Below are 6,000 nucleotides of genomic sequence, written 5' to 3'. Positions count from 1 at the left end.
AACTGTAATTTTTTGTGAAGAATCAACATCAAGTGGGACACAATCATGAAGTGGAACGAAATTTATTGGATATTTCAAACTTTTTTAACAAAAAAAAAACTGAAAAATTGGGCGAAATTATTCAGCTCCCTTAAGTTAATACTTTGTAGAACCACCTTTTGCTGCGATTACAGCTGTAAATCGCTTGGGGTATGTCTCTATCAGTTTTGCACATCGAGAGACTGAAATTTTTGCCCATTCCTCCTTGCAAAACAGCTCGAGCTCAGTGAGGTTGGATGGAGAGCGTTTGTGAACAGCAGTTGTTTGTGAACAGCAGTTTTCAGTTCTTTCCACTTATTCTCGATTGGATTCAGGTCTGGACTTTGACTTGGCCATTCTAACACCTGGATATGTTTATTTGTGAACCATTCCATTGTAGATTTTGCTTTATGTTTTGGATCATTGTCTTGTTGGAAGACAAATCTCCGTCCCAGTCTCAGGTCTTTTGCAGACTAAATCAGGTTTTCTTCCAGAATGGTCCTGTATTTGGCTCCATCCATCTTCCCATCAATTTTAACCATCTTCCCTGTCCCTGCTGAAGAAAAGCAGGCCCAAACCATGATGCTGCCACCACCATGTTTGACAGTGGGGATGGTGTGTTCAGGGTGATGAGCTGTGTTGCTTTTATGCCAAACATAACGTTTTGCATTGTTGCCAAAAAGTTTGATTTTGGTTTCATCTGACCAGAGCACCTTCTTCCACATGTTTGGTGTGTCTCCCAGGTGGCTTGTGGCAAACTTTAAACAACACTTTTTATGGATATCTTTAAGAAATGGCTTTCTTCTTGCCACTCTTCCATAAAGGCCAGATTTGCGCAGTATACGACTGATTGTTGTCCTATGGACAGAGTCTCCCACCTCAGCTGTAGATCTCTGCAGTTCATCCAGAGTGATCATGGGCCTCTTGGCTGCATCTCTGATCAGTCTTCTCCTTGTATGAGCTGAAAGTTTAGAGGGACGGCCAGGTCTTCATAGATTTGCAGTGGTCTGATACTCCTTCCATTTCAATATTATCGCTTGCACAGTGCTCCTTGGGATGTTTAAAGCTTGGGAAATCTTTTTGAATCCAAATCCGGCTTTAAACATCTCCACAACAGTATCTCGGACCTGCCTGGTGTGTTCCTTGTTCTTCATGATGCTCTCTGCGCTTTAAATGGACCTCTGAGACTATCATAGTGTAGGTGCATTTATACGGAGACTTGATTACACACAGGTGGATTTTATTTATCATCATTAGTCATTTAGGTCAACATTGGATCATTCAGAGATCCTCACTGAACTTCTGGAGAGAGTTTGCTGCACTGAAAGTAAAGGGGCTGAATAATTTTGCACGCTCAATGTTTCAGTTTTTTATTTGTTAACAAAGTTTGAAATATCCAATAAATTTCGTTTCACTTCATGATTGTGTCCCACTTGTTGTTGATTCTTCACAAAAAATTACAGTTTTATATCTTTATGTTTGAAGCCTGAAATGTGGCAAAAGGTCGCAAAGTTCAAGGGGGCCGAATACTTTCGCATATATATGTGTGCTTTTTAAATTGCAATTGGTGTCTGTATAAATAGTCGCATTAAAGGCTTCTTAGCTTATTTGTTAGCTCTCATATGGATGCACTGAGCAGGCTAGATGCTGAGCCAAAAGAAAAGAACTGTCAATAGACCTGGATAACAAGGTAATGGAACTTCATAGAGATGGGAAAGGATAAAAAAAGATATCCAAAGTCTTGAATATGCCAGTCAGTACTGTTCAATCGCTTATGAAGAAGTGAGAAATTCGGGGGAACCCTTGATACCAAGCCAAGGTCAGGTAGACCAAGAAAGATTGCAGCGACAACTGCCAGAAGAATTGTTCATGATACAAAGAAATACCCACATGTATCCTCAAGAGAAATACAGGCTGCTATGGAAAAAGACAGCGTGGTTGTTTTCATGGTCAGGTTGCCAGAAAAAAGCCTTTACTGCACCAAGCCACAAAAAAGCCCGGTTAAAATATGCCCTACAACACCCTGATATGCCTCACAAGACTTTTTTGTGGCATTGGCGCAACAAGGCTTCTTTCTGGCAACTCGATCATGCAGCACATTTTTGTTCAAGTATTGTCATATTGTGCTCTTTGAAACAACCACACCATCTTTTTTGCAGATCAACCTGTATTTCTCCTGAGGTTGCCTGTAGGTTTCTCTTTGTATCCTGAATAATTCTTCTGGCAGTTGTGGCTGCAATCTTTCCTAAACTTCCTGACCTTGGCTTGGTATTAACAGACCCCTGAAATTTTCACTTCTTATTAAGTGATTGAACAGTGCCGACTGGCACATTCAAGGCTTTGGATATCTTTTTATATACTTTTCCATCTTTATAAATATCTATTATCTTGCTATGCAGGTCTTTTGACAGTTATTTCTGCTCTCCATGGCTCAGTATCTAGCTCAGTGCATCCATTATGATTTATGAAGTGAGCCAAACAACTATGTACCGTATTTGCCGGCATATAAGATGACTGGGCGTATAAGACGACCCCCTCATTTTCAAGTTAAAACATAGGTTTTGGGCTATACTCGCCGTATAAGACTACCCCCTTCTGTACCGTAGCGGAGTATAAAATGTGAGGACTACTTTACATGGCCCAAAACAAACGTCCCTATTAATCTCCAAGCAGGGTAAGTACACTAACGTACCTATTAGACTCCAAGGTAAGTACACAGGGTGTAATCTCTCAAAGTGCTGGCTGGATGTGCGGGAATACTGTACCGGTATGTACCGTAGCTTTGGCTACATACAGTATACCGTGCTGAGCCAATCACGGTGAGCGATGTATTCTATTATTGAATACAAAGACTGCTAGGATTAGCGGAGTCAGAGAGGCGGGATGATGATGTTACTCTCTCTGCCTCCGCCAATCCGAGCAGGTTTTGTATTCAACAACAGAATACATCACTCACCGTGATTGACTCAGCGCGGTATACTGTACATACCGGTAAAGTATTCCCGCACATCCAGCCAGCACTTTGAGAGATTACACCCTCTGTACTTACCTTGGGAGATTTTTATACTCCGCGTATAAGACGACCCCCCTATTTTTGGGGGATGTTTTTAAGGTTAAAAAGTCATCTTATACACTGGCAAATATGGTAATAATAAATTACTTCATGTGATTACCATCTTTAAATAAAAGCCATTTTTTGGCATTAACAGACATATTTTCAATATGAATACCAAAATTTCGCAATTTTTGCCAGGGTAAGAGCACAACTGTATTATATATATATATATATATATATATATATATATATATATATATATATGTATATATATATATATATATATATATATATATATATATATATATGTATATATATATATATATATATATATATATATATATATATATATATATATATATATATATATATATATATTCTGGTGGAAGGCACTCAGGGATTGATAATGGTCTATGGGTTACTTTCCCCCGGGTGCTGGCATATGCCACTGACTATAGTCTAGAGCAGCCTTTTTCAACCAGGGTGCCTTCAGGTGTGCCTTGGCAAAATGCCTAGAAATTGCTCAAAATATGTATACAAGCCAGAGGGTGGATCAAGCCTACCTATTAAGGCCTTAGGCCCTGTTCACACCTGAGCGTATTTCAGCTTGTAAAACAAGCAAAATCCCATTCATTTCAATGGCCCCTGTTCACATCTGAGCATTTTGTCTCCAGAAGAAAAACACCTGAAGCTCCAAATAGTACATGAGCTTCTTTTTTTGGCTGATTATAAGCGTTTTTGTTAGATGTCAATGCCTTACTCCAAACACCTGCAAAAAATGCCTGTAAAAAGCCCAAAAAAAGTCTGAAAACGATACACCCAGGTGTGAATAGAGCCTAAGTTACATGAAGCCACAGGTTTTCATTGTACACCATTACAACCTTCTAGCCACCAGTGTCTTAACAACCAATGACATCATTGATAAGGAGGACGGCGGACACCTGCACAACATCCTTGTTTGTCCCTCCTATTCCCCTCTCCATCAACACTGATTGGGGGTCACATTAGCTGAGTGAGGGAGATGAGAAACATTGGAATACTAGTCTGTACCAGTGTGCAAAGGTGTGTTTGCTTTGGAAGAATAAATCACCTCTAATGCTGGGTGTCCTACGCATGTGGATGTTGCTGCAATATGTAAAACTTTTAGTTTTGTTTTTTACATTTTAGAATGGGGTGCTGCAAGATTGTGGGGAATTTTAAAAGGTGCCTTGACGGAAAAAAGAGAGAGAGATAGCTGGGAAAAATATAACAGTCAGCAGAGCACAGGGAGTTATCAACTCACTAGAATTCTGAAACGATAAAAAGTTTTTTTTTTGCATTTTTCAAACAGATATAACAAAACACTTTAGGATTGATTTACTAAAACTGGAGCGTGCAAAATCTAGTGCAGCTCTTCATAGACACCAATCAGCTTCCAGTTTTTTTCAAAGCCTAACTGAACAAGCTTAAGTTAGAAGCTGATTGGCTACCATGCACAGCTGCACCAGGTTTTGCACTCTCCAGTTTTAGTAAATCGACTCCTTTGGGTGGCATATTCACCAGACTTATAGGGAGCAAAAAAAAGAAATTCATTGTTAGGTTTTACATAAACTTTATTTCAAAGGATTTATATTTGTTCAAATTATTATTATTATTATTTTCAGTTAACCTATTGTGGCTTGGTATTAGTCTCTTGTAGTCCTAATACAGCAGAGCTGGGACTGGAGGAGGGAGAATCATCACAAGGAACCAATCAGCTGTGCTGCAGACATTGCTCATGTGTTAAGAAGGCTATTGCTAAAAGGAGCAGAGTGGCAGAGAGATGAGTTCATCATTCTGCTGCTTCTCCTTTCACTGTCCAGCCACAGACTGGGGGAGGGACAAGACCTGTAAGTGTTACTGAACTGTAACAGAGAAGAATTAGGTTTCTTTCCTAGCCAGACAGGGTTGTGCTGTGTGGTGGAGCTGTGTAAATCTCAAGACTGGATGGACAGAAGCAGTGGCGTAGCGTGGGTTGTCAGCACCCGGGCAAGGCAAGTAATTTGCGCCCCCTAACCCGCGGGATTTTAGCACTCGAGTCTCTGAAACTCTTACCCCCTAAGCACATGTATTGTTTGTTATGAAAATACTGATGTAATTACTAATTAAAGTAAAATGCATCTAAATACAGCTTTGAATGACCAGCGTGCCCCCTTTCAATGCAGAGAGACCAGCGTGCCCCCTTTCAATGCAGAATGACCAGCGTGCCACCTTTCAATGCAGAATGACCAGCAGGCTCCCCTTCAATGCAGAGAGATCATCGTGCCCCCTTTCAATGCAGACAGACCAGCGTGCCCCCTTCAATGTAGAGAGACTTACCTGCAGCGGCGGCTTCTCCTCAGTTCCCCCGCATCTCCTCGAGTCCTCCGGCCTCCTCCTCGGCCAATGGCATGCGTTCGCCTTTTGGCCAATCAGGAAGCGGGTCTGGGACTCGCTTCCAGATTGGCCAGGAGGATCCATGTGACAATAGCAAATTTTCATTCGCTAATGTCACACAATGGGGGGGCTCGGGACGCACTGCTCTGCGCCCAGGGTCCACCCTTTTTTGAAGCCTATTAGAGCCTCTGGCTCTAATCAGGTGATTAAAAAAAAAACCCCACTCTGTGATAGCACCAGGCTGCTGACTTACTCGCTGCGAAATTGACCGAGCAGTGAGGAGAGGCAGCATAGGCGGGGCATGGCTTCAGGGTAGGACTGGGCCAGGGGGCAGGGGGACAATTGCTCCCCGGCCACTCTGATGCCCCATAAAAAAGGCTGCATCGTTTCTGCCACTGACATGCTGGTGGTGAAGAGAAGTAAAAAGTCCCCACTGCTGACCAACTGAGTGCAGGATAAAGTCAAGGACAGAGCGCTGCCCCCCCCAGCATGGATGGTGTAAGCTGTTTCTGAGCAGAGACCAGTTCTATGCC

This window comes from Pelophylax lessonae (assembly GCF_965119305.1).
Source record: "Pelophylax lessonae genome assembly, chromosome: 3".
Taxonomy (NCBI): Eukaryota; Metazoa; Chordata; class Amphibia; order Anura; family Ranidae; genus Pelophylax; species Pelophylax lessonae.
This window is presented reverse-complemented; position numbering follows the sequence as displayed.